Here is a 26,395-nt window from a genome sequence, read left to right as displayed (position 1 = left end):
TGTTCGCAGTTGGATATTCAGGTCAGGAGCTCAGAAGATTCGAGTCATCAGCACATAGATAGTACATGAAGCCATGGAAATGGATGATAAACAAAAACCAGCATCAGGTGGCATCTGTGAGATTAAAATTCATCAGACATTTTTATAATTCCAGTATGGCTTTATCGACTGAAAAAAAAATGCATACCCAATTGATAAAAGTTGAGAATTGTGACTTATTTGGCAGACTTTCTGAGGACTCCAGCCTGGGAGGCAGCCTCTCAGACAGCTTTGAGGGACTGCTCCGAAAAGGAAGGGAGCCCGAATATATAGGGGTTTTGGCAACAAAAATTAGGTAGTCAGAACATCAAAAGATGACTGTTAAAGAAAACTGGATATCTCAAGTTAGTGAATTTAGTGCTTTTCTTCGTATGGGAAGATCCAAGAATCTGGGCTCATTGAAATCAATCCTTTGCTATGCACCTTAATTATCAAGGGCCAGTATCCTGCTTTTCTCCATTCTGAATCCCCTCAGGGTGTACCATTGTGTGGCTTGATGACTGCAGCATCCTTTGTTTACTGAGATGACAAGTGACATTTTTCATCCACAGCTGTTTCTCTCTGGGAAGGCTGGTTTGCCTTTCCCCCTCCTACGGGGGGAGGAGGCAGTGGGGCAGTGGGGGGAGGGTGTGGGGGGGTCAGAGAACTCAGCCTCCACCTCCAACCTGAATTTTCGGTTGGTCCTACATGCATCCCTCCACCAGGGTTACCCTGGATAAGACTGCACCTCTGTCTTTAGACTTAGTTCTATTTTTGAAAGTTTCCCTTCTGCCATCAGTCCTGAGTCTTCCCCAGAAACCAAGTTAGTGAGGGGATGGTGACAGTTACCATCTAACCCAGCTGTTGATGGGGTCAGTTTTCTCCTGAAGCTTTTGGACCTGTGTTCAAAGGGGGCTGGAAGACAGATGGCTCCAGAAAAGAGAAGTTCAGGACTAACAGAAGGGCTTTATTATTTTTTATTTTTTAATTGGAGGATTGTTGCTTTACAATGTTGTGTTAGTCTCTGCTGTACAATAGCATGAATCAGCTATATGTATATGTATATCTATATATTCTTCCTCTTGAGTCTCCCACTCCACCTCCATCCCACTCCTCTAGAGCACTGAGCTGAGCTCTCTGTTATACAGCAGCTTCCCACTAGCTATCTATTTTACAAATGGTAGAGTTTATATGTTGGCACCCCACTCCACTACTCTTGCCTGGGAAATCCCATGGACGGAGGAGCCTGGTAGGCTACAGTCCATGGGGTCGCCAAGAGTCGGACACGACTGAGCGACTTCACTTTCACTTTTCACTTTCATACATTGGAGAAAGAAATGGCAACCCACTCCAGTGTTCTTGCCTGGAGAATCCCAGAGACAGGGGAGCCTGGTGGGCTGCCGTCTATGGGGTCGCACAGAGTCGGACATGACTGACTCGACTTAGCAGCAGCAGAGTTTATATGTTAATGCTACTCTCTCAAATCACCCCACCCTCCTCTTCCCACCCTGTGTCCCAGAAGAACTTTAAGTTGAATGAAGATCTTGGTGCAATTTCGTGAGCATTTTGACATCTTTGCATCTGAAATGGTAGTTGTAGGAAACCATGCATTTATTTTAGGCTTGTTTTATTCTTTCTTATTTAAAATGTTGGGTTTTTTTTTTTTAATTTAAAATTTAAAAAAAGAATTGGGGCCACATCCAGTGGCTTATAGTATCTTCCCTGACAAGGGATTGAACCCGGGCCACCACAGTGAAAGTAGACCATGATGACTAAAAAAGATGTACAACTTGAGTGTTGCGAGTTAAGTTTTTTTGGGGGCAAATGAGGACTGCAGCCCAGGAGGCAGCATCTCAGATAGCTCTGAGAGACTGCTCCAAATAAAACTTAACTCACAACTCTCAAGTTGTACATCTTTTTTAGTTGACAGTTACGGCAACTGATGAAGCGACCCAGAGTGGACTTCCTTCCTTAGCCTGGACTTAACGAGGAACCGGAGCTTTGGTAACAGCAGTGGCCTCTTGCACCCATCCACCTCCTCGGGGAGTGTAGATGAATTTGGGTAAGTCTCTCCTGGTTCTCGAATCTCCCATATTGGTTGAGATTCTGAGTTTTATCTGGTGGTGGAGCAGATTACCTGCCGCCTTCCAGTAGGAAAGATACTGTGGGGGCGGTGTGTGTGTGAAACATCCGGGGGATACTCACTCATGATCTAGACACTGAGTGGGGCTTGGTTGAAAGTACTGAGATATTCCCACCCAGTCAAAAGATACTGGGTGTCAGGAGTTGGGGGAGGGTGGCTGACTGAAAGATGCCAGGGCAATTGTCACCCAGTAGAAAGGTACTGGGCGGGAAAGGGCTCAATTGGGAAAAAAATTGAGGAATACTTGGGACCTGACTGAAAGATTCCGAGGTTGCTCCACTGTAGGGGACTGAATGGTCTTAGCTGAGTGGTTAAGTAAGAGGCTGATCTGACACTTTCCCTCAGTTTGACTGCCATCACAGAATTTGTCAGGATAAAAGTGAGGAGAATGCAAAGAAAAGGGACACGACTCCTCCTTGCCTGTTTCAGTTTTCTCAGGTGACTGAGGAATTTGCAGGAGTGGTGGAGGCCTTGTCTTCATACTGTGCAGTGGTCCCATAGGGAAACCCACTCATTAATTAAAATACTTGCTCGTCCAGGGGTCGCACAGAAGAACTGGCCATTCAGCAATGTGAGGAGCCTTGGTGGTCTTAGATTGCCAGAGGCAGAATCTGAGACGCATAAGACGAGCTGAAATGATTCTGGGGTGACTCCTGGAGGAGTTAAGCTCACAAACAGCACTTGGGCCCATTACACAAGTTCACTAGTGATTTTTATCCCTGACAAATTCAGCTTAAAATGGGAAACAAAATCTCTCAAAAACAGAAACAAAGGGGTGTCAGAAAGCCAGCCTCTGCCTAACACTCCAGCCAGAGTCATGTACAATACATATGGAGCTCATACTTGCAAGTACCTGGTTAATTGGAGAAATTATACTAAAAGAGATTTCGATCTAAAATGGCCAAATTGGGGTTCTTTTGGTATTTCAAAATTGATGTTTTGGTGTGCACAGTTAGAAAAGGCCGGCCGTGCTTACTTTGGTATCTAGAAGCTTCTAAAAGAGGAATTAATAGAGAAACTTCTTTGCAGGAAACCAACAAGAAATTGTGTGAAACTGTATCAGAACTAAAAAAGGCTGCTAGCCCTGACTCTGCCAGGTCACAGGTCTAGGGGAAAGGGGAAGTCACATTTGGCATTTATGCCATTTGGCTTTTGATTTCTGGGCATCATTTTACCATCTTTTGGGGGCACTCTTGCCTCTTGGATTTTGATTCTGGGCATCACTTTGCCTTTTTTTTCATTTGGAGTGTGACTCCTGGCTGGTGAAGTTCTGGTTTGGTTTGGTTTGGTTGGTCTGTTTTGAGCACACAGACATCTGGTACAAACTGCTGGAGTTAGTATGGGAATTGCTTACTCTAAGGTTCCACACTCCATCTGGGAACTCCTGGGAGAAAAAAGGTTTTTTTTGACTTGTCAATCAATAGCTATGATCCAATGACAAGAAAAATGGCCTAAAAATATTAGATCTTTATTGACATTGGATAGGAAAATGGACCAAAGTTTCCCCTATGTCCAGGACTTCCTCCTGTATCTCTTTAAGAATTCTTGCCTTGAGGAAATAACTTCTCCTAATCCTTTATACCAGAAGCATCACTATGAACAAAGCTAGGGAGGTGATGGAATTCCAGTTGAGCTATTTCAAATCCTGGAAGATGATGCTGTGAAAGTGCTACACTCAATATGCCAGCAAATTTGGAAAACTCAGCAATGGCCACAGCACTGGAAAAGGTCAGTTTTCATTCCCATCCCAAAGAAAGGCAATGCCAAAAAATGCTCAAACTACCACACAACTGCACTCATCTCACATGCTAGCAAAGTAATGCTCAAAATTCTCCAAGCCAGGCTTCAGTAGTACATGAACCAGATGTTCAAGCTGGATTTAGAAAAGGCAGAGGAGACAGAGATCGAATTGCCAACATCTGTTGGATCATAGAAAAAGCAAGAGAGTTCCAGAAAAACATCTATTTCTGCTTTACTGACTATGAAAAAGCCTTTGACTGTGTGGACTACAACAAACTCTGGAAAATTCTTAAAGAGTTGGGAATACCAGACCACCTGACCTGCCTCTTGAGAAATCTGTATGCAGGTCAGGAAGCAACAGTTAGAACTGGACATGGAACAACAGACTGGTTCCAAATCAGGAAAGGAGTACATCAAAACTGTGTATTGTCACCCTGCTTATTTAACTTAAATGCAGAGTACATCATGCGGAATGCCAGGATGGATGAAGCACAAGCTGGAATCAAGATTGCTGGGGAAAATATCAATAACCACAGATTTGCAGATGACACCACCCTTATGGCAGAAAGCGAAGAGGAAACTAAAGAGCCTCTTGATGAACGTGAAAGAGGAGAGTGAGAAAGTTTGGTTAAAACTCAACATTCAGAAAACTAAGATTATGGCATCTGGTCCCATCACTTCATGGCAAATAGATGGGAAAACAATGGAAACAGTGACAGACTTTATTTTTCTGGGCTCCAAAATCACTGCAGATGGTAACTGAAGCCATGAAATTAAAGGACGCTTGCTCCTTGGAAGAAAAGTTATGACCAACCTAGACAGCATTATTAAAAAGCAGAGACATTACTTTGGCAACAATGGTCCATATAGTCGAAGCTATGGTTTTTCCAGTAGTCATGTATGAAAGCTGAGTGCCGAAGAATTGGTGCTTTTGAACTGTGGTGTTGGAGAAGACTCTTGAGGGTCCCTTGGACAGCAAAGAGATTCAACCAGTCCACCCCAGAGGAAATCAGTCCTGAATATTCATTGGAAGGACTGATGCTGAAGCTGAAACTCCAATACTTAGGCTACCTGATGGGAAGAACTGACTCATTTGAAAAGACCCTGATGCTGGGAAAGATTGAAGGTGGGAGGAGAAGGGGAAGACAGAGGATGAGATGGTTGGATGGCATCACCAACTCAAAGGTCATGAGTTTGAGTAAGCTCTGGGAGTTGGTGATGGACAGGGAGGCCTGGCATGCCGCAGTCCAAGGGGTCGCAAAGAGTCAGACATGACTGAGCGACTGAAGTAACTGATACCTTTATACCAGAGTTCTCTGGATCACTTATCTAGACCATCTCTAATTCCTGAAACCAAAAGAAAAAAAAAGGGAAACAAAGTCTTTTAGAATCTTATTTCAACCATTGTTTACAACTACGGAGTTTTGTATTGTGAAATCTGATTCATAGTAAGTTTGGAAAACAAAGCTATAGGGTCTCTTGTGTCTATTTGGATATATGTATGTCTCTGTGTGTCTTTGTTTTTTGGATAATATTGCTGATTGCTGAGATCAGTTTGTAAATGAGTTCTAATCTAATTGGCATCAAAAAAAAAAAAAAGTAAGCGCTTACAAATCAAATAATTCTAAATACAAGAGAAATTAACCTAAATGAATTTCAGGTTCATGTGAACTGGGAAATGTTTAGTATTAAATACCCGATATTAATGTTTGTTTGTTGATATAACTAATACAGACATTCTAAATAATTAACATTAGGCAGAATATTTTCATTGTTTAGGAATGTCTGTCTAAAATAATCTCTCCAGATTGGGGTAACCTGAATTTCTAAGGGTTGTGCTAAACTAAATATTGGAAGTTTATTGAATCAGATCAGATCAGATCAGTCGCTCAGTCGTGTCCGACTCTTTGCGACCCCATGAATTGCAGCAAGCCAGGCCTCCGTGTCCATTACCAACTCCCGGAGTTCAATGAGACTCACGTCCATCGAGTCAGTGATGCCATCCAGCCATCTCATCCTCTGTTGTCCCCTTCTCCTCCTGCCCCCAATCCCTCCCAGCATCAGAGTCTTTTCCAATGAGTCAGCTCTTCACATGAGGTGGTCAAAGTACTGGAGTTTCAGCTTTAGCATCATTCCTTCCAAAGAAATCCCAGGGCTGATCTGCTTCAGAATGGACTGGTTGGATCTCCTTGCAGTCCAAGCGACTCTCAAGAGTCTTCTCCAACACCACAGTTCAAAAGCATCAATTCTTCGGCGCTCAGCCTTCTTCACAGTCCAACTCTCCCATCCATACATGACCACAGGAAAAACCATAGCCTTGACTAGACGGACCTTTGTTGGCAAAGTAATGTCTCTGTTTTTGAATATGCTATCTAGGCTGGTCATAACTTTCCTTCCAAGGAGTAAATGTCTTTTAATTTCATGGGTGCAGTCCCCATCTGCAGTGATTTTGGAGCCCAGAAAAATAAAGTCTGACACTGTTTCCCCTGTTTCCCTATCTATTTCCCATGAAGTGGTGGGACCGGATGCCACGATCTTCGTTTTCTGAATGTTGAGCTTTAAGCCAACTTTTTCACTCTCCACTTTCACTTTCATCAAGAGGCTTTTGAATTCCTCTTCACTTTCTGCCATAAGGTGGTGTCATCTGCATATCTGAGGTTATTGATATTTCTCCCGGCAATCTTGATTCCAGCTTGTGTTTCTTCCAGTCCAGGGTTTCTCATGATGTACTCTGCATGTAAGTTAAATAAACAGGGTGACAATATACAGCCTTGACGAACTCCTTTTCTTATTTGGAACCAGTTTGTTGTTCCATGTCCAGTTCTAACTGTTGCTTCCTGACCTGCATACAAATTTCTCAAGAGGCAGGTCAGGTGGTCTGGTATTTGCATCTCTTTCAGAATTTTCCACAGTTTATTGTGATCCACACATTCAAAGACTTTTGCATAGTTAATAAAGCAGAAATAGATGTTTTTCTGGAACTCTCTTGCTTTTTCCATGATCCAGGGGATATTGGCAATTTGATCTCTGGTTCCTCTGCCTTTTCTAAAACCAGCTTGAACATCAGGAAGTTCACGGTTCACGTATTGCTGAAGCCTGGCTTGGAGAATTTTGAGCATTACTTTACTAGCGTGTGAGATGAGTGCAATTGTGCGGTAGTTTGAGCATTCTTTGGCATTGCCTTTCTTTGGGATGGGAATGAAAACTGACCTTTTCCAGTCCTGTGGCCACTGCTGAGTTTTCCAAATTTGCTGGCACATTGAGTGCAGCACTTTCACAGCATCATTTTTCAGGATTTGGAATAGCTCAACTGGAATTCCATCACCTCTACTAGCTTTGTTTGTAGTGATGCTTTATAGCTAGGTCATTTCCAAATAAAATAATATTTTGAAACATTTACTACTGAACACTAATTTCCTCTTACAGAGAAACTAAAGAGATTTGGGACTAAAAATGAATGATGTTTGGTGCCATCCTAAAATGTTCTCTCTAGTAAAGCGAAGGTTTTAGAAATTATCACTGGTATTTATGCTCGCAATCTATAAAATACTAATATAAAAATAATTTCTTAGTTTCTTAAGGAGAGTAGGAAGTGTGTTTTTGGTAAAGAAGTTATGAGGAATGAAATTGCAGTTTGTGAAGGAAAAAGGAAGTAAGCCTGACTTACAGGTGGCTTTTTAGGATGGAAGAACAAAGCACTCAGTACAGAAAGTGATAAGAAGGCTTGTGAAAAGTCAACCGTGAGAAAAGAATTTTTTACATGGTTTAAAATAATTTTAAGTTTAACTTTTAAATAAAGTGAAAGTGAGTGAAGTCACTCAGTCATGTCTGACTCTTTGTGACCCCATGGATTGTAACCTACCAGGCTCCTCTGTCCATGGGATTTTCCAGGCAAGAATACTGGAGTGGGTTGCTGTTAAAGTAGGCTGGTGCAAAAACTTGAATTTAGCTTTTCTGTCTGTTAAGATGACACCTTTTCTTCAGATGTTGAACTGCCTTTGATAATAGATTTAAGTTTCTTTATCTCCTCAATGATCTGTTCTGAAATCCTTTATTGTTACTTTGGCTAAGTGAATAGCCAATGACCTATAATGGTATCTGACTGAGTGTTCTAAACCTTTTTGATATTTGTTGACAAAACTTCCTAAATCATTCTAATGAAGAAGATTTGTAGCTAAATTTGGGACACTTCAGAGGGCCCCTGAAATGTCCCAAAGAGATGTTTACACTCTTTAGATGTTACACTTGTTTGGTTCATTTATTACACAGAATTACTTGGGAAGTATTGTCAGGTGAGTAATAAGTCTCAGGTTATATTGTATGGTTAATGTTACTAATATAGATATCCTAGAAACTAAAATTGACTCTTGGATTAACTCTCACTTCTAAATGCCCCTATGCGGACCTGGTCTATAGCGAGGCCTGCTGATCTCAAACTCACCTTAAGATGAGGCTCAAAAAGAAGAAACTGCACTACACTAGGAGAAGAAGATGACAGCAGAAGTAGACAGCTTGCCCAAGATGCTGATCTGGTTTGTATGATCATTTGTAATGTTTTTTTGATTCCTTGGACCTATACCCATCAATCAAATGTTTTCTATCATGGACACAATTCTATGCTAGTTTTAAAACTCAATCCAATTGTTGGGTTGTGGCCAATAACCTGTGTCTAGTACTTCTGTTTTACCTTGGTGGATTTTTGTCCTCCAGGGCTCTGATTGGATATCCCACAGGAAATTTATTTTAGATGAGAGTTCAGTCATGTTCTGTCTATTCATGACATTACTAGATGGGATCCTCTCATCTGGCCAACTAATAATACCTGCTCTGATGTTCGGAGAAGGCAATGGCACCCCATTCCAATACTCTTGCCTGGAAAATCCCATGGAGGGAGGAGCTTCGTAGGCTGCAGTCCATGGGGTCTCGAAGAGTTGGACACGACTGAGCGACTTCACTTTCACTTTTCACTTTCATGCATTGGAGAAAGAAATGGCAACTCACTCCAGTGTTCTTGCCTGGAGAATCCCAGGGATGGCAGAGCCTGGTGGGCTGCCATCTATGGGGCCGCACAGAGTCATACATGACTGAAGCGACTTAGCAGCAGCAGCAGCTCTGATGTTGGCAATAGATTTTTCTCTTAGGGTCATTCAAACTCAATCAGAGTGACAAGCTAAGTCTCAATAAAAAAAAAAAAAAAAGTAACTTCTCATCTATTAAAAGGAAAATTCCCACAATTATGGGATGGATCTATATGGTTAACATCAGGCTACGATTATTTAGGTTTAAAAGCTTCTCTATTTTGGGAACAACTAAATCATACTAAAAATGATCAACCTGGTAATATCATGAGACAAGGCCAGGTGGTTTATGAACTATGCCTATTATTACCCTTAGAGAGAGTGATTGTTATGGAACTCAGTGGATTTGTGACACTAATTTATGGCCTTGACATCTACAGGGATGGATGCGAAGGTGTAGCCTGGGATTCTCATGAATTTAAGGTCATACATGTTAGCAAATTAGAGGTAACCCCAACCAACCTACCATTGGTATGATCCCAATTGGTCAAAGATCTGTATTCTACTGGTATGACCACTTATCAGCTTTTTTGGTGTGTGCCTTCATTGGAGTTGGAGGATGTAATTGGGTGTATAAGAAACCTTAACAATTTTCATAAACTTTAAACGATAGAAGGAAAGTTATGACCAACCTAGATAGCATATTCAAAAGCAGAGACATTACTTTGCCAACAAAGGTTCGTCTAGTCAAGGCTATGGTTTTTCCTGTGGTCATGTATGGATGTGAAAGTTGGACTGTGAAAAAGGCTGAGTGCCGAAGAATTGATGCTTTTGAAGTGTGGTGTTGGAGAAGACTCTTGAGAGTCGCTTGGACTGCAAGGAGATCCAACCAGTCCATTCTGAAGGAGATCAGCCCTGGGATTTCTTTGGAAGGAATGATGCTAAAGCTGAAACTCCAGTACTTTGGCCACCTGATGCGAAGAGTTGACTCATTGGAAAAGACTGTGATGCTGGGAGGGATTGGGGGCAGGAGGAGAAGGGGACGACAGAGGATGAGATGGCTGGATGGCATCACTGACTCGATGGACGTGAGTCTGGGTGAACTCCAGGAGTTGGTGATGGACAGGGAGACCTGGCGTGCTGTGATTCATGGGGTCGCAAAGAGTCGGACACGACTGAGTGACTGAACTGAACTGAACTGAACCAGATTATTAGCCTATTGAATTCTATGATGAGAATTTTCCTTTTCTCTATGATGAGAAAGGCAGTGCTACACAACTGCAAGGCCCTTGACACCTTACAGCATCTCAGAGAGATATCTGGGCTATAATTCAAAGTAAATGCTGGATTTCCAAACCCGATAAATCCTTTAATGTAACACACTTGATGAACCATATGAAAAATCAGATTTCTGCTTTAAGTGACCCATTCCCTAATCTTGATGATCTTTTAAACTGGTTTGGTGTGGAAGGCTCATGGCAGAAATATTTACTTTTAATTCCACTAATGTTATTAACTATACTATTTGTATTTTGCTTGTTTCACAAGATTATTGTTTCTTGTATTACCAAGTGTATGACTGAGCCTCCAATGTAAATAATGATGACTAGACTTGAAGCAGTTGATCAAATATATAGCTCAATATATGATCAATGATTGTAATAGTGTATCTCTAGATATGGGAAGCGGAGAAGGCAATGGCATCCCACTCCAGTACTCTTGCCTGGAAAATCCCATGGGCGGAGGAGCCTGGTAGGCTGCAGTCCATGGATGGGGTCGCTAAGAGTCCCACACGACCGAGCAACTTCACTTTCACTTTTCACTTTCATGCTTTGGAGGAGGAAATGGCAACCCACTCCAATGTTCTTGCCTGGAGAATCCCTGGGACGGGGGAGCCTGGTGGGCTGCCGTCTATGGGGTCACACAGAGTCGGACACGACTGAAGCGACTTAGCAGCAGCAGCAGCAGATATGGGAAGATGCAATGAAAGGAAACACTTAACTGGACCATAACTAGAAGACAGGTGTCCAGAGATCTTTGACTATTAAGACCTAGTCCAGTAATAGCACACTGAGTGGCCTATCAACAGAAACTCTCTTCAGAACTGGGACAAAACCTTGTGTATTGACCTTCCCCCACTGCTGCTTTGGCGCGGTCTCTCAGAGCTCTCTGAGATGCTGCCTCCCGGGCTGCAGTTCTCATTTTGCCCCAAATAAAACTTAACTCAAAACTCTCAAGTTATGCATCTTTTTTAGTTGACAGCCACAAGGGAAGTCCTAAAATTTTTAAAAAACTACATATTTATGGTAAAAAAAAAATTCAGTGTAGAAGAATATAAGTGAAAAATATAAATTCTCTTTCTTCCTCTCCATTAAAAAAAAAAAAAAAAGCTGGTTCCAGTGCTCATCCTGTTACATTTTGTTTTAAATTCAAATTCGATTGGGTGCAGCAAGTTGGGGTGATTCACTCTTGGGTTTCTTTGTGGCAGCTGTTTGCCATGAATGAATATCTTGCTTGTCCCAGGGGTCTTCCATGCGGCCTCTCCGGGCAGCACCTGGGAGAACAGTCAGATCTTTTCATTCTTGGGCAGGAGGTGGCGTGCCCTGAGGACAGGCAGCTGCCTCCCTGTGGGAGGGGAAGGAGCAGGTGGGGCTAGAGGCCACATGCCACCAAATCCCTTGCAAATTTTCCTCCTTCCTCAGCCCGAGGCTGCCAACCAGGCTGAATACCACAGGGAGATTTTTTCCACTGTGAACAACTGTCCCGGGACAGCAAGCTGGGATTACATTTCAGGAATCTTGCATTGCCCTTGAGAAGCCGTGTGGACGGCTGTCAAGTATGTATAGGGGATAAGAAGGCTCCAAAGAGAGATGATGAGTCAGGAGGCACTGGGGTGAAAGGGGCGCCTTCTGTGGGGGTGGGGGTGGGGACAGCCTGATCCTTCCAGGCTTCCCTTCAGCCTTTCATGGAAGAGAATGATCAAACTAACTCACATTTTAAAGATTTACTTTTTGTTTTATTTAATCTTCCTTTTCCTTTCCTTTGAAATTTTTTTTCATTTTAATTCAGTTTCCAATCCAATTTGAAATATAGTATTGTGAAGTTGATTTATCTTCAATGATCTATTAAAATTCATGGAACATATAACAATATTGTTGTACTTATTTTCTTTCCTAATGTTATTTGACTCTGAAACAACATTAGTTATTAATACTTTTATTCCCAGCATGAGCTGTCTCAATTTTTTTTTTTAATCACACGTGTTATATATGAATTCTAATTCTAAGTCGCTTCAGTCATGTCCGACTCTGCGTGACCCCATAGACGGCAGCCCACCAGGCTCCCTCGTCCCTGGGATTTTCTAGGCAAGAACACTGGAGTGGGTTGCCATTTCCTTCTCCAATGAATACCTCTTAGTAAAATATTCAGATAACCCTCATCTTCTCATTTGAGGGCATTTTACAATTTACAAAGTGTGTTCACAATTATTCTCTCATCTGATTTTTACTAGAAGGTGTTCTCAGCTGATGGTCTATATCTGCATATTTTTGAAAGACTCTGGGAGAACAGCCCTGGGAGGCAGACTTCTAGAGCAAGCGTGGACAAGAGAGATGGAGGAAGAGGGAGAAGGTGGCTGCCTGGAGATGGGAAGTCAGAGAACAAATGCGGTCTAGTTCCCAATCTAGTTCAGTGAATTTAGGAGGCTCTGCATGGTCCCCAAGCCTAGTCCCACCCCTTTGTTAGGTCACCCACCCCCATCAAATCAGGTGACTTCTAGATCTCATGCCTGTAGAAGGAGGATACCCTGATTTGGTGACCAAGGGTATGACAGGGGTTCAAGGAGGCAGCCACCTAGAGTTAAATAATGCAACACAAACAACAGACCCTGGGGAATGATGTGAATACCCCAAGCCCGCAGCCTGCCCTCCCATCTTGCTTCACACCCTCTCTTCTTCTCTCCCTTCTTCCCTTCCTCCTCGCCTCCTGTCTCCCCTCTATGCAGCCCATCCTCTTTACAGCCAAACCACCAGCTGAGATGGCCCTTCTCCATTTCCCCCCATCCCCTTGAGTGCTATTTTATGTGCCTTTGAGTTATTTAAGTCAGTCCTTGGAACTCATTTTATCCATACTTCATCTGCATAATAAACATGTTGACATGCCCCTGAACATGTGGGGTCTCCCTGGCTCAGAGTGCCACCAGAAGAGTCCTATTTGCAGGAAACAATGATGCCATTTCACTCTTCCCAGAATGTCTCTAAGCCCTACATGCCAGAACTTTTAAGATTAAATCTCTCTGCTCCTCAGTTCAGTTCAGTTCAGTCGCTCAGTCGTGTCCGACTCTTTGCGACCCCATGAGCAGCATCCCAGGCCTCCCTGTCCATCACCAACTCCCTGAGTCCACCCAAACCCATGTCCATTGAGTCAGTGATGCCATCCAACCATCTCATCCTCTGTCGTCCCCTTCTCCTGCCTTCAGTCTTTCCCAGTATCAGGATCTTTTCAAATGAGTCAGCTCTTTGCATCAGGTGGGCAAAGTATTGGAGTTTCAGCTTCAACATCAGTCCTTCCAATGAACACTCAGGACTGATCTCCTTTAGGATGGACTGGTTGGATCTCCTGGCAGTCCAAGGGACTCTCAAGAGTCTTCTCCAACACCACAGTTCAAAAGCATCAATTCTTCTGTGCTCAGCTTTCTTCACAGTCCAACTCTCACATCCATACATGACTACTGGAAAAACCATAGCCTTGACTAGACGGACATTTGTTGGCAAAGTAATGTCTCTGCTTTTGAATATGCTATCTAGGTTGGTCATAACTTTCCTTCCAAGGAGTAAGGGTCTTTTAATTCATTGGCTGCAATCACCATCTGCAGTGATTTTGGAGCCCCCCCCACCCCCCAAAATAAAGTCTGACACTGTTTCCACTGTTTCCCCATCTATTTCCCATGATTTGGGAGCTCCCAAAATAAAGTCTGTCACTGTTTCCACTGTTTCCCCATCTATTTGCCATGAAGTGATGGGACCAGATGCCATGATCTTCGTTTTCTGAATGTTGAGCTTTAAGCCAACTTTTTCACTCTCCTCTTTCACTTTCATCAAGAGGCTCTTTAGTTCTTCTTCGATTTCTGCCATAAGGTTAGTGTCATCCACATATCTGAGGTTATTGATATTTCTCCCCGGCAACCTAGATTCCAGCTTGTGCTTCTTCCAGTCCAGCATTTCTTATGATGTACTCTGCATATATGTTAAATAAGCAGGGTGACAATATACAGCCTTGATATACTCCTTTCCTGATTTGGAACCAGTCTGTTGTTCCATGTCCAGTTCTAAATGTTGCTTCCTGACCTGCATACAGATTTCTCAAGATGCAGGTCAGGTGGTCTGGTATTCCCATCTCTTTAAGAATTTTCCAGAGTTTGTTGTAGTCCACACAGTAAAAGCCTTTGGCATAGTCAATAGAGCAGAAGTAGATGTTTTTCTGGAACTCTCTTGCTTTTTTGATGATCTAGCTGATGTTGGCAATTCGATCTCTGGCTCCTCTGCCTTTTTGAACTCCAGCTTGAAAATCTGGAAGTTCACGGTTCACATACTGTTGAAGCCTGGCTTGGAGAATTTTGAGCATTACTTTGCTAGTGTGTGAGATGAGTACAGTTGTGTGGTAGTTTGAGCATTCTTTGGTATTGTCTTTGTTTGGGATTGGAATGAAAACTGACCTTTTCCAGTCCTGTGGGGCCACTGCTGAGTTTTCCAAATTTGAAGGCATATTGAATGCAGCACTTTCACAGCATCATCTTTCAGGATTTGAAAGAGCTCAACTGGAATTCCATCACCTGCACTAGCTTTGTTTGTTTGTAATGATGCTAAGGCCCACTTGACTTCACATTCCAGTATGGCTGGCTCTAGATGAGTGATCACACCATTGTGATTATCTGGGTCATGAAGATTTTTTGTATAGTTCTTCTGTGTATTCTTGCCACCTCTTCTTAATATCTTCTGCTTCTGTTAGGTCCATACCATTTCTGTGCTTTATTGTGCTCATCTTTGCATGAAAGTTCCATTAGTGTCCCTAGTTTTCTTGAAGAAATCTCTAGTCTTTCCCATTCTATTGTTTTCCTCCATTTCTTTGCACTGATCACTGAGGAAGGCTTTCTTATCTTTCCTTGCTATTCTTTGGAACTCTGCATTTAAATGGGTATATCTTTCCTTTTCTCCTTTGCCTTTCACTTCTCTTCTTTTCACAGCTATTTGTAAGGCCTCCTAAGACAGCCATTTTGCCTTTTTGCATTTCCTTTTCCATGGGGATGGTCTTGATCACTGCCTCCTGTCCAGTGTCATGAACCTCCGTCCATAGTTCATCAGACACTCTGTCTATCAGATCTAATCCCTTGAATTTCTCACTTCCACTGTATAATCATAAGGGATTTGATTTAGGTCATACCTGAATGGTCTAGTGGTTTTCCCTACTTTCTTCAATTTAAGTCTGAATTTGGCAATAAGGAGTTCACGATCTGAGCCATAGTCAGCTCTCGGTTTTTGCTGACTGTATAGAGCTTCTCCATCTTTGGCTGCAAAGAATATAATCAGTCTGATTTTGGTATTGACCATCTGGTGATGTTCATGTGTTGGAAGAGGGTGTTTGCTATGACCAGTGCGTTCTCTTGGCAAAACTCTGTTAGCCTCTGCCCTGCTTCATTCTGTACTCCAAGGCTAAATTTGCCTGTTACTCCAGGTGTTTCTTGGCTTCCTATTTTTGCATTCCAGTCCCCTATAATGAAAAGGACATCTTTTCTGTGTGTTAGTTCTAGAAGGTCTTGTAGATCTTCATAGAACCGTTTAACTTCAGCTTCTTCAGCATCATTGTTTGGGGCATAGACTTGGATTACTGTGATATTGAAAGGTTTGCCTTGGAAATGAACAATGATCATTCTGTCATTTTTGAGATTGCATCCAAGTACTACATTTCTGACTCTTGTTGACCATGATGGCTACTCCATTTCTTCTGAGGGATTCCTGCCCATAGTAGTAGATATAATGGTCATCTGAGTTAAATTCACCCATTCCAGTCCATTTTAGTTCGCTGATTCCTAAAATGTCGATGTTTACTCTTGCCATCTCCTGTTTGACCACTTCCAATTTGCCTTGATTCATAGACCTAACATTCCAGTTTCCTATGCAATATTGCTCTTTACAGCATTGGACTTTACTTCTATCACCAGTCACATCCACAACTGGGTGTTGTTTTTGGTTTGGCTCCATCTCTTCATTCTTTCTGGAGTTAGTTCTCCACTGATCTCCAGTAGCATATCGGGCACCTACTGACCCGGGGAGTTCCTCTTTCAGTGCCCTTTTTTTTTGCCTTTGCATATGTTCATGGTGTTCTCAAGAATATTGAAGTGGTTTGCCATTCCCTTCTCCAGTGGATCATGTTTTGTCAGAACTCTCCTCCATGACCCGTCCGTCTTGAGTGGCCCTACGTGGCATGGCTCATAGTTTCACTGAGTTAGACAAAGGTGTGATCCATGTGATCAGATTGCTGATCGTGGTTTTCAGTCTGAGCTTCTCTTCAGATTTGATTAATTTGTGTGAGCAGCTCATGAAACTCAGGAAAACATTTTACTTACTAGAAAACTGATGTATTGTAAAAGGATAAAACTCAGGAGCAGCCAGATGGAAGAGATGCATAAATGAAAACATGTGGGAAGAGGCATGCGGCTTCCACGCCTTCTTTGGGCATACCACTCTCTGACATCTCTGCGTTTCTACCAACCTGGAAGCCCTCTGAACGCAGGTCTTTTTTTTTTTTTTTTTTGTAGAGAGTTCATTGCCTTATATGGCATGATTGATTAAATCATTGGCCATTGGTGATTGAACTGTCTCCAGTCACTTTCCTCTCTCTAAAGGTTGGGAGTCTGTGGCTGAAAGTTCAACCTCCAGTCATAGGGTTGGTCCCCTGGCAACCCACTCCCACTCTTAGATACTTATCAAAAGTCATCTTATTAGCATAAACTCAGGTGTAGTTCAAAGAGTTTTGTGATGGATATCATAAGTCATCTTTACTCCTATCACTTAGGAAATTGAAGGGATTTTTGGGAGCTCTGTGCCAATATATACTTATTACAAATCACATAATTATAGCAGAATTTTCCAAAGAATGTTCAGAATTGGAACCCTAGTTCCAAAGAAAATGATGGATCTGTGAAATATGTATTTGGGAAATACTTCAAGAAACTTAAGTGGGATTCATTTCTGCGGGACCTCAGAGGCTTTATCTATTTTAATTAATTTTTATTGGAATATACTTGCTTTCAACGTTGCGTTAGTTTCTAGTGTACAGCAAGGTAAATCAGCAATAGATATACATATATCCTCTTTTTTTGGATTTCTTTCCCATTTAAGTACCACTGAGCACTGAATAGGGTTCCCTGAGCTATACAGCAGGTTCTCTGTCACAGGATTTAATAAGCCAATATCCGTTGTGTATCTTTAAGGAAGGGTGTGTCAGAAGCATCAGTGAAGCCCTAACACAAGGAAGGGTGTGTGTGTGTATGTGCTCAGTTGTGTCTGACTCTTTGTGACCCCATGGACTGTAGCCCACCAGGCTCCTCTGGCTATGGAATTTTCACAGCAAGAATACTGGAGTGAGTTGCCATTTCTTTCTCCAGGGCATCTTCCTGACCCACGGGTTGAAAGCTCATCTCTGGTGTCTCCTGCATTGGCAGGCATATTTTATTTACCACTGAGCCACCTAGGAAGTCCAAGGAAGAGTATAGCTCATAACATTTTACACGCTATTTGATCACAGAGCTTGTTTTCTCGTGAACTGTCTTTCTAAGTTATTGAGTTACACAGAATGTCTTTTTTAGGCTCCCTCAAATGAAGGAAGTTGCTCTAATGCCACTCTGTGAAGTTGATTGATGGGAAGATACTCTGGGCTAGACTGGGTTCTGAGGTGCCTGAAAGTTTACATTTTGGATGGCTGTCTTTTCCAAATTAGTATTTATTTGCTCACAATGGTCTGCTTCTGTGTTCACCTTCAAGGGCTCAATACTGCCCCCTAGTGGGTCCAGTCGGATCCTAAATTTTCTGTGCCATTGTCCTAAACTTGGGAAGTGACCTTGGCAGTTTCTAAAAAAAAAAGAAAAAGAAAAAGAAAAAAAACCACCTTTTCAAGTTACAAAAAAAGATACTACTGTTATGATACCTGATATCACTTAAAAAAACTTTACGACACAATAATAATATGTGTTTGTTTTAGAATGAGAAAATTTAAGGTAAGTAAAATGAAGAAAATAAAAATAATCTACAATCTTACCTCAGGGTTAACACTTATCATTCTAACATGTATGTCCATGCAGTCTTTTTTTAAATCTACATTTATCTAAAAATTCATACTTCCCCTGATCCTAAACTAAAAATATGTTTTTTCCGGACTTTTTCTTGTATGCCCATTTTACTTGAACGTCAGTTAAGAACCTACTCCTTGAGTACTTTTGGTCCTTTTGAAGGAGGCAGGAGAGGAGAGGGGGTGAAAAATTTAAACATTTAAAGGGGTGATTCAGGGGCTAAGTGACCCACTATGTTTTACGGGTGATTGCACCAGTATCTTCCAAGAGGGGCACATACACTTTAATGGCACCAAATGGCAACCCTTCCTGGCTGCTGCTATAATACAATTATATAACAATACAGTATTATATAAACATATAAACAACATCTAAGGCTGTGGCTTAACGCAAACGTAGTGGCTTAAACAACATGGATTTGTGATCTTACAGTCTGGGGTCAGAAGTCAAAGTCAGTTTTGTAGGGCCAAATCAAAGTTTTTGTAGGGCTAAATCAGTTTCGTAGGGCTGTTCCTTCTGGGGGTTCGTCTGTTTCCTTGCCTTTCTGTCAGCTTCTCAAGACCCTTGCATTCCTCAGCTAGTGGTCCTTTTTCTCCCAACACATCAAACTCTGACTCCTGTTATCACATCCCCTACTACTAACTCTGATCCTCCTGCTCCTCTCCTATGAGGACCTTTGTGTTGATACTGGGCCAACCAGGAGACTCTCCCCATCAGGACCGATAACTTCATCACACTGGCACAGTCCTTATCACCATGAAAGGTCACATTTTGACAATCCCTTCTGGGCATTAGGATGTGGGTAACTTTGGAAGGGCCATTCATTATTCAGTCCACCATACTGAATACGTTTCTTCTCTTTCTGCTCCCCTCCCCCTGTCCTCCTCACTTCCCCTCCTCCTTCTTCCTCTTCTTCTTTGTTTTTGAGAATTTAAGGTGAGAATTAGGTGTTCATTTTCTGGAAATCATGGTCTCTAAAGGCCAATTAATCTCGTCGATATAAGAGCTTGTCAGATTGCAGCACAAAGTCAAATAAAGCCCACTTGGATCACCTGCCTTGGCTGAGAGCTGCACTTCTGGGATGGACACAATGGTCTTTGGCCATTTACTGCACTGGGGGATGATGGGGCATTTCTGGCAGGGCCCAGAGCTGGCTGCCAGGAGCTGTTGTGTCCCATCCTTTCCTCCGAGTGTTCCCTCCACTCCTCTGGCTTAGCTGTGTGCCCCCTTTGAAGTTCTGCAGCAGTTGTCGTCTATAAATAGGGCATGCCCAGCCCCATCAGAGTTCTCAGATGAAGGGCAGAGCTCACTTACAAAGCGTTGAAACCGCAGGACGGTGTAGGGAGAGAGCCTGCTTTCATGCTTCTTCTCCAACCTCTCCTCAACCCTCCCACCTCCAATTTCATGTGAAAAATACATGAAGGCCCCAGAGAGAATAATCAAAGCTCTGTCACACTTGGAAGACACTTTCTTGCTTCCCTTTAACAAGAAGAAGAGAGAAATGAGCTTCTGGATAAGAGCCCAGGAGCCTATATCAGTTCAGATGTGCCCCAGCATCCATATCTCCTGGAGGTCTTCCGGTTGTAACACCAAAGATGACTACATTATCTGACTCTAAGATTCTGGGTTATCTCATCTTACCCTCATGACTGTCCCTGGAGTCGGGGTATACGAGTTTCCATCTCTCAGATGGGGAGCTTTCCCCCAATTTCTCACTTCTAGGAACACAAAGGAAATGGTAATATTTGAACTTGTGGGGGCAGAGTGAAAGGTTTTTTCCCAAGTACCTCTCACTTCTCTCTGCCACCTCTGAGCACGTCATGGGGTCGGTGCCTTGTTAGTCCATACAGCAGAATGCATGTACCAGTTACAGCCGAGAAAGCACATTTGGGTGTGTGAGCCACCGATTTGGTTCTCAGGCTTGACTCCACATTCGTTAGCTGTGACTTTAAAAGAGCTACTCGATAGTTCCACGATAAGTGGGTACAGTAGCCCATATAGTTGTAATAAGCCTTACTGGGAGCCTCCTCCTGGCATGGTAGCCCCAGGTAGCTGGACTTCTCAGGGATCGGCTCAGAGTTCTAAATGTTAAGTATAAGTGTACCAACCTACACTGCAAAACTGTGTTGTGACTTAGCCTCGGAGTGGCGTCATCTCCAGTGATCACCATTGGTTATAAGTGAGTCACAAGTCTATCTGGGTCCAAGAGGGAGACATAGATTTCCTTCCAATGAGATCATTGATAAAGACTATTTTTAAAGACACTGCCACACTATGCATCTTCACAGACATCTGAATGGTTTTCTTTAGATATAGTAATAGCTCTAAGTCTTACTGAGCAATTTTATCCGTTACTGGTTGTTTTCATTGTTTAATTCTGAAGGCAGTCTTTACTTTTAGGTTTTTGTAGTTCCCCTCATTTTCGTGTGGGGCTTCCCCCATAACTCAGTTGATAAAGAATCTGCCTGTAGTGCAAGAGACCCGGGTTCGATTCCTGGGTTGGGAAGATCCCCCAAAGAAGGAACTGGCAACCCACTCCAGTGTTCTAGCCTGGGAAATCCATGGACAGAGGAGCCTGGAACACTACAGTCCATGAGGTCCAAGAGTCGGACACGACTTAGCGACTAAACCACCACCAACTCATTTTCACCACCGATGTTGTCCCTTATATCAGGTATCAGACTCGGCTATTTTATCAGCTGTGCAACATTTGCCAGAGAAGGGGGAAACATTTCTTTCATTTTCAAAACAATTTTCTCTAGGATATAGAATTTGACCATATCATAACATTCTGCTGCTAAAGCAAGCATTCTACTGGGCTGCAGATATTTATGACTTCTATGTCACTCATTCTTTTAAAACAAAATATGAGATATACTTTAGACATCTCTGCTGGGCTCCTGACTCAGATATTAATAGTAACATGGAATCAAACTAGAAAAAAATTAATTGCTTTTGTATTGTGGCTCCCTGCTGGTATGATTTATTTTAAATTCTGCTGATCCCGGGGAGAAGATACTGTATTGTCTGTAATTCAGAAACTGACATATGCTGTTTTCCCATATTTCCCACAAATGCTCCAACTTCAAAGAAAAATATGCTTCTGTGGTCTGGAAAACACTGGATATCACAACATCTATTTTATCTGACATGGCGGGAACTGAATTACTTGACATGTAAGTGGATTTTAGAAGCAACTGAATACAATCTGTCCTCCTTGAGTGCCAAAGCCTTTTAGAAAATTATTGACTATTTCTGGACTAGGAGCTATCTAAAGCATAGGGGTGAGTCATCCTGGTGGTTTTCCTGGGACTCTCCCTGTTTAACACTGAAAGCCCCATGACCTTACCTTGGAAAGCTCCCGGTTATAGACAAACTGAGATAGTTGGTCATGCCCTAGATTAGATATGAGCTTGATCTCACCACTTTCTGATCATCCTGTGTCACTGGTATGAATCTAGCTATGCTGAGTGTTGTGATCCAATGATGCCCTCAGGATGTTTGAGGTATATAACCCATAGATTTCCAGCCTATATGATGCTGGAGTAGCCGGTTAGCTCTGCTTATTCAAATGAGGAAACTGCCTGTAGTTCAATGTTAACTCCCAAGTACGTGGACATGATGAGTTATTTTCACCTGTAACACCCAGGGCATCCTTGTTGGTTTTTAGGACTCTCATCAGGATGATAGAGGGCACGACAGTTTTGATTCCAGGTAAGTGGGGGTCATTATTATCAAAATAAGTTAATCAGCAAAACTGACCTCAGACAGGGGCAGTAATGAAGGATTACTTTTAAATAATTTTACTGAGTTGCTGTTGGTTTACTTTTCGTGAAACCATGTCTGGACGCGGCAAAGGCGGCAAAGGTCTGGGGAAAGGAGGCGCTAAGCGCCACCGTAAGGTTCTGCGCGACAACATCCAGGGCATCACTAAACCTGCTATCCGCCGCCAGGCTCGTCGTGGTGGTGTGAAGCGCATCTCTGGGCTCATCTACGAAGAGACCCGCGGGGATCCTGAAAGTGTTTCTGGAGAACGTGATCCGGGACTCGGTCACCTACACGGAGCATGCCAAGCGGAAGATGGTCACCGCTATGGACGTGGTCTACGCTCTCAAGCGCCAGGGCCGTACTCTCTACGGCTTTGGCGGTTAAGCTTTCCAGTTTGCTCTCAGGAGCTTGATTTCAACCAAAGGCCCTTTTCAGGGCCAGAAAAAAGAAAAAAAAAGAAAAAAAAAAAAAGACAAAAGAAAGAAAAAAAAAGAAAAAAAGAAAAAAAATAATTTTACTGTAGTGGGAAACTTTGTCTAAAGAAACTAAGAAACAAATATTTGATCAGAAACTTAACCCCTCTAGTGGAACAAATTCATTTCTTTTCCAAATATGAGTTCATATATTCATTATCCTTTGGCTCCACATGTAATCAGGGGTATGATATTGAACCAGAGAGAATATAATTCCTTTAGCTTTGTTTCTTTATGAAAAAGGGAGGCTAGGGAGACTTGTGGGCTTCGCAGGTGTTGGTAGTGGTAAAGATCCTGCCTGCTAATGCAGGAGACATAATGAGACTCCGGTTTGATCCCTGGATGGGAAGGCATGGCAACCCACTCCAGTCTTCATGCCTGGAGAATCCCATGGACAGAGGAGCCTGGTGGGCTACAGTTCATAGGGTTTCAAGAGTTGGACGCGACTGAAGACTTAACATGCATGCAGGGAGACAAGGTGGAGAAGGAAATGGCACCCCACTCCAGTACTCTTGCCTGGAAAATCCCATGGATGGAGGAGCCTGGTGGGCTGCAGTCCATGGGGTCTCAAAGAGTCGGACTCGACCGAGCAACTTCACTTTCACTTTTCACTTTCATGCACTGGAGAAGGAAATGGCAACCCACTCCAGTGTTCTTGCCTGGAGAATCCCAGGGATGGGGGAGCCTGGAAGGCTGCTATCTATGGGGTCACACAGAGTCAGACACGACTGAAGCGACTTAGCAGCAGCAGCAGCAGGGAGACAAGGAAAAGGAAGGACTTGAGTAACTTGAGTTGGGTCAATCTTAGGTGATAGGGGACTTTACCTGTCTCACTTCACCTGGGGAAGACTCTGACCACACAGGAAATGTGAAGGGTGTGGCTGTGCCATAGTTCCAGGGCTAGTCACACAAATGGTATATACTCCAGAGCCCCGCTTACAAGTGAAAATCTTACTTAGATGAAAGGGCCGTGTTAATGCTGTGCTCCAGGTTCATTTTCTATCAGAAACATGCCTATGAGTTGAAGAGGATATGATAAAACAAATTCGATAAAGAGAAAGCAAAAAAAAAAAGAAAAAATAGAAATAAATAATAAATGCATTGAGCATTCTTGGTTTCCATTTAAAACCTGCTTTTGACTTTGGCGGCCGTCATCTACTGCAGAGTGTTTTTCCTCAAATGAATTCATAGGCATTTCTTTTCATTTGATTGTGTGCCTACAGTATATAAGGTACAGTGCAAAATGATTTGAAGGTACAGAGAGAAAATATCAATTTCTTTCTTTAAGAAGTGTGGCGTCTATTGGGGGATGGCCAAAAAGTTCTTTTGGATTTTCCTAATATCCTTATTGTATAGAAAAATCCAAAAGAACTTTTTGGTCAGTCCTATAGTTTGAGAAAGACATGTATAACCCAAATGTTTTCAGGCATCACCATACTCAAGAAGTCACATTTACTGTGGTACTCTCACTCATTTTGATGACTTCTAGCTCTATATTTTAGGGCTTCCCTGGTAAAGAATCTACCAACCAATGCAGGAGACTCAGGTTCGATCCTTTCATCGGGAAGATCCCCTGGAGCAGGCGGATTCTTTACCACTGAGCCACCTGAGAAGCCCTCTTGATGGCAAGGCTGCCAAAAAGAATGATAAATATCCATTGCAGGTTCTTTACTCAAGGATAGATGGGTTAATTTCTGGAAACCTCTTATTAAAGTAGCAAGAAGTAAAACACAAGTTAAGTCTTAATCACGAGATGTGACTAAAATATAGTAAACTAATCTGATCATGATTTTGTTTCCCCTGCCAGATAGGAAGCACTTTGAGGGCAGAAACTGTATAATGTTCTTTATAAAAATAATTTTGAACCATCTAAGTGGTTCATGAGTATAATTTCTTTTACGAAAATAAAAATTACCAATCGTTTTGGAATCCCCTTTGATTATCTCCCCTGAACCTGGTCTGTCTGTTCTTCCTTGTTTCGCATGTGCCCGACTCACCAGTGTGGCTCAAATGACGCTTGTGGACCTGCCTGGAGGGTCTAGAGTGGAAGCTGGTTCAGGAGGGAGGAGGGTGGCCCGATGATTGGCTCCCTGGCTGCCTGATCTGGCCAGGCCTCCTCTCTCTACCCTACTGGCTGCTGCTGCTGCTAAGTCGCCTTAGTCGTGTCTGACTCTGTGCGACCCCATAGACGGCAGCCCACCAGGCTCCCCCGTCCCTGGGATTCTCAGGCAAGAACACTGGAGTGGGTTGCCATTTCCTTCTCCAATGCATGAAAGTGAAAAGTGAAAGTGAAGTCGCTCAGTCATGTCCGACTCTTAGCGACCCCATGGACTGCAGCCTACCAGGCTCCTCCGCTCATGGGATTTTCCAGGCAAGAGTACTGGAGTGGGGTGCCGTTGCCTTCTCCGACTGGCTGCAGTGCTAGCAAATCATTCTGCTTGTCACTGCTTGCCAAGCTGTGATGCACAGGAGATTTGGTAAAGACTCCCATACTTACTGGGCTTCCCTGGTGGCTCAGCTGGTAAAGAATCTGCCTGCAATGCAGGAGACCTGAGTTTGATCCCTGGTTTGGGAAGATCTCCTGGAGAAGGGAAAGGCTACCCACTCCAGTATTCTGGCCTGGAGAATTCCATGGACTGTGTAGTCCATGGGGTTGCAAAGCGTCGGACATGACTGAGCGACTTGCACTTTCACTTTCTTTCCCATACTTTCTAGAGGATACTTCCACCACAGTCATGAGAGATGTGTTGTATTTCTGTGGGTTAAGTCTTGCTTGGGATGCTTCCCAGGTCTTTTGAGGTGGACATTCAGGGCTATCAAATTCTATTAAAAAGGCTTCTGTCTCAAAGGAAAGAAGATGAATTTCTTCTGATCAGGAACCACTGGGCATGGCTGACTCCATCAGGAAGCTGGTGATGTGAGCTGGAGTGGGTGGTAGGGCAGAGACAAGGAAGTCAGACATAGACCAAGTACGGAGGTGGTGCTGATCTCCAAGGTCAGATGCATGTCTGATTCCTCATCAAGAGAGTCAAACCAGTGACTGAGACCTGTGGTCTGGGTCCTAACAGGAGGTGATGGGCAGAAGCCAAGGGCTTCCTCTTGGCCAAAATGCAAGGTCAGGAGGGAGGGAGGGAAGTGAGAAAATAGAGAGGGCTTGCATAAGCCCTTTCTTAGCAAGATTTTGAGCAGATCATCTCCTGTCTGCTTCTTTAGGTTGCAGTGAAAATCACTCAGTCATGTCCAACTCCTTGCAACCCCATGGACTATACAGTCCAGTGACCTCATGAACTATACAGTCCATGGAATTCTCCAGGTCAGAATACTGAAGTGGGTAACCTTTCCCTCCTCCAAGGAATCTTACCAACACAGGGATTGAACTCAGATCTTCCACATTGCTGGAGGATTCTTTACCAGCTGAGCCACAGGGAAGCCCAAGAATACTGGAGTGGGTAGCCTATCCCTTCTCCAGAGGATCTTCCAGACCCAGGAATCAAATCCAGGTCTCTTGCACTGCAGGCAGATCCTTTACCAACTGAGCTACAAGGGAAGCCCTTTAGGTTGCAGGGCAAAGGCAACTCGCACTTCATGTTGGAACTGTTTCTGCGACTTGCTCCTTTGTTATCATAATCACACCTAACTGCCCACGGAGAATCCTGCCCCTCTGCCTGACTGTTAAGTACCTTTGTTTATAACCCTGTCCACCTGTAGATGGTAAGAAGGAAGAAATTAAGACATCCCTTGTCTCAGGCTTGCCAGTCTAGGGGATATTTGTAAGATTAATGGCCTTTTTACTTTGTTTCTTCACTCCCCCCATCCCTGATCCGTAAAAGAACCTGGCATCAGACCCTGATAAGGAAGTTATTTTGAGATAGTCTGCCATCTTATTGGTCAG

The 26,395-nt window shown here is 43.0% G+C and overlaps 1 pseudogene; it reads left to right on the top strand.

Annotated features, from left to right (window-relative positions):
* The first annotated feature begins 22,088 nt into the window (after positions 1-22,088).
* On the top strand, positions 22,089-22,457 carry LOC113882031 (annotated as a pseudogene).
* Positions 22,458-26,395: the final 3,938 nt, after the last annotated feature.

The sequence above is a fragment of the Bos indicus x Bos taurus genome, chromosome 23, assembly GCF_003369695.1.
Source record: "Bos indicus x Bos taurus breed Angus x Brahman F1 hybrid chromosome 23, Bos_hybrid_MaternalHap_v2.0, whole genome shotgun sequence".
Taxonomy (NCBI): Eukaryota; Metazoa; Chordata; class Mammalia; order Artiodactyla; family Bovidae; genus Bos; species Bos indicus x Bos taurus.
The sequence above is the reverse complement of the archived record's forward strand: the minus strand, read 5'-3'. Positions and strand labels throughout refer to the sequence as shown.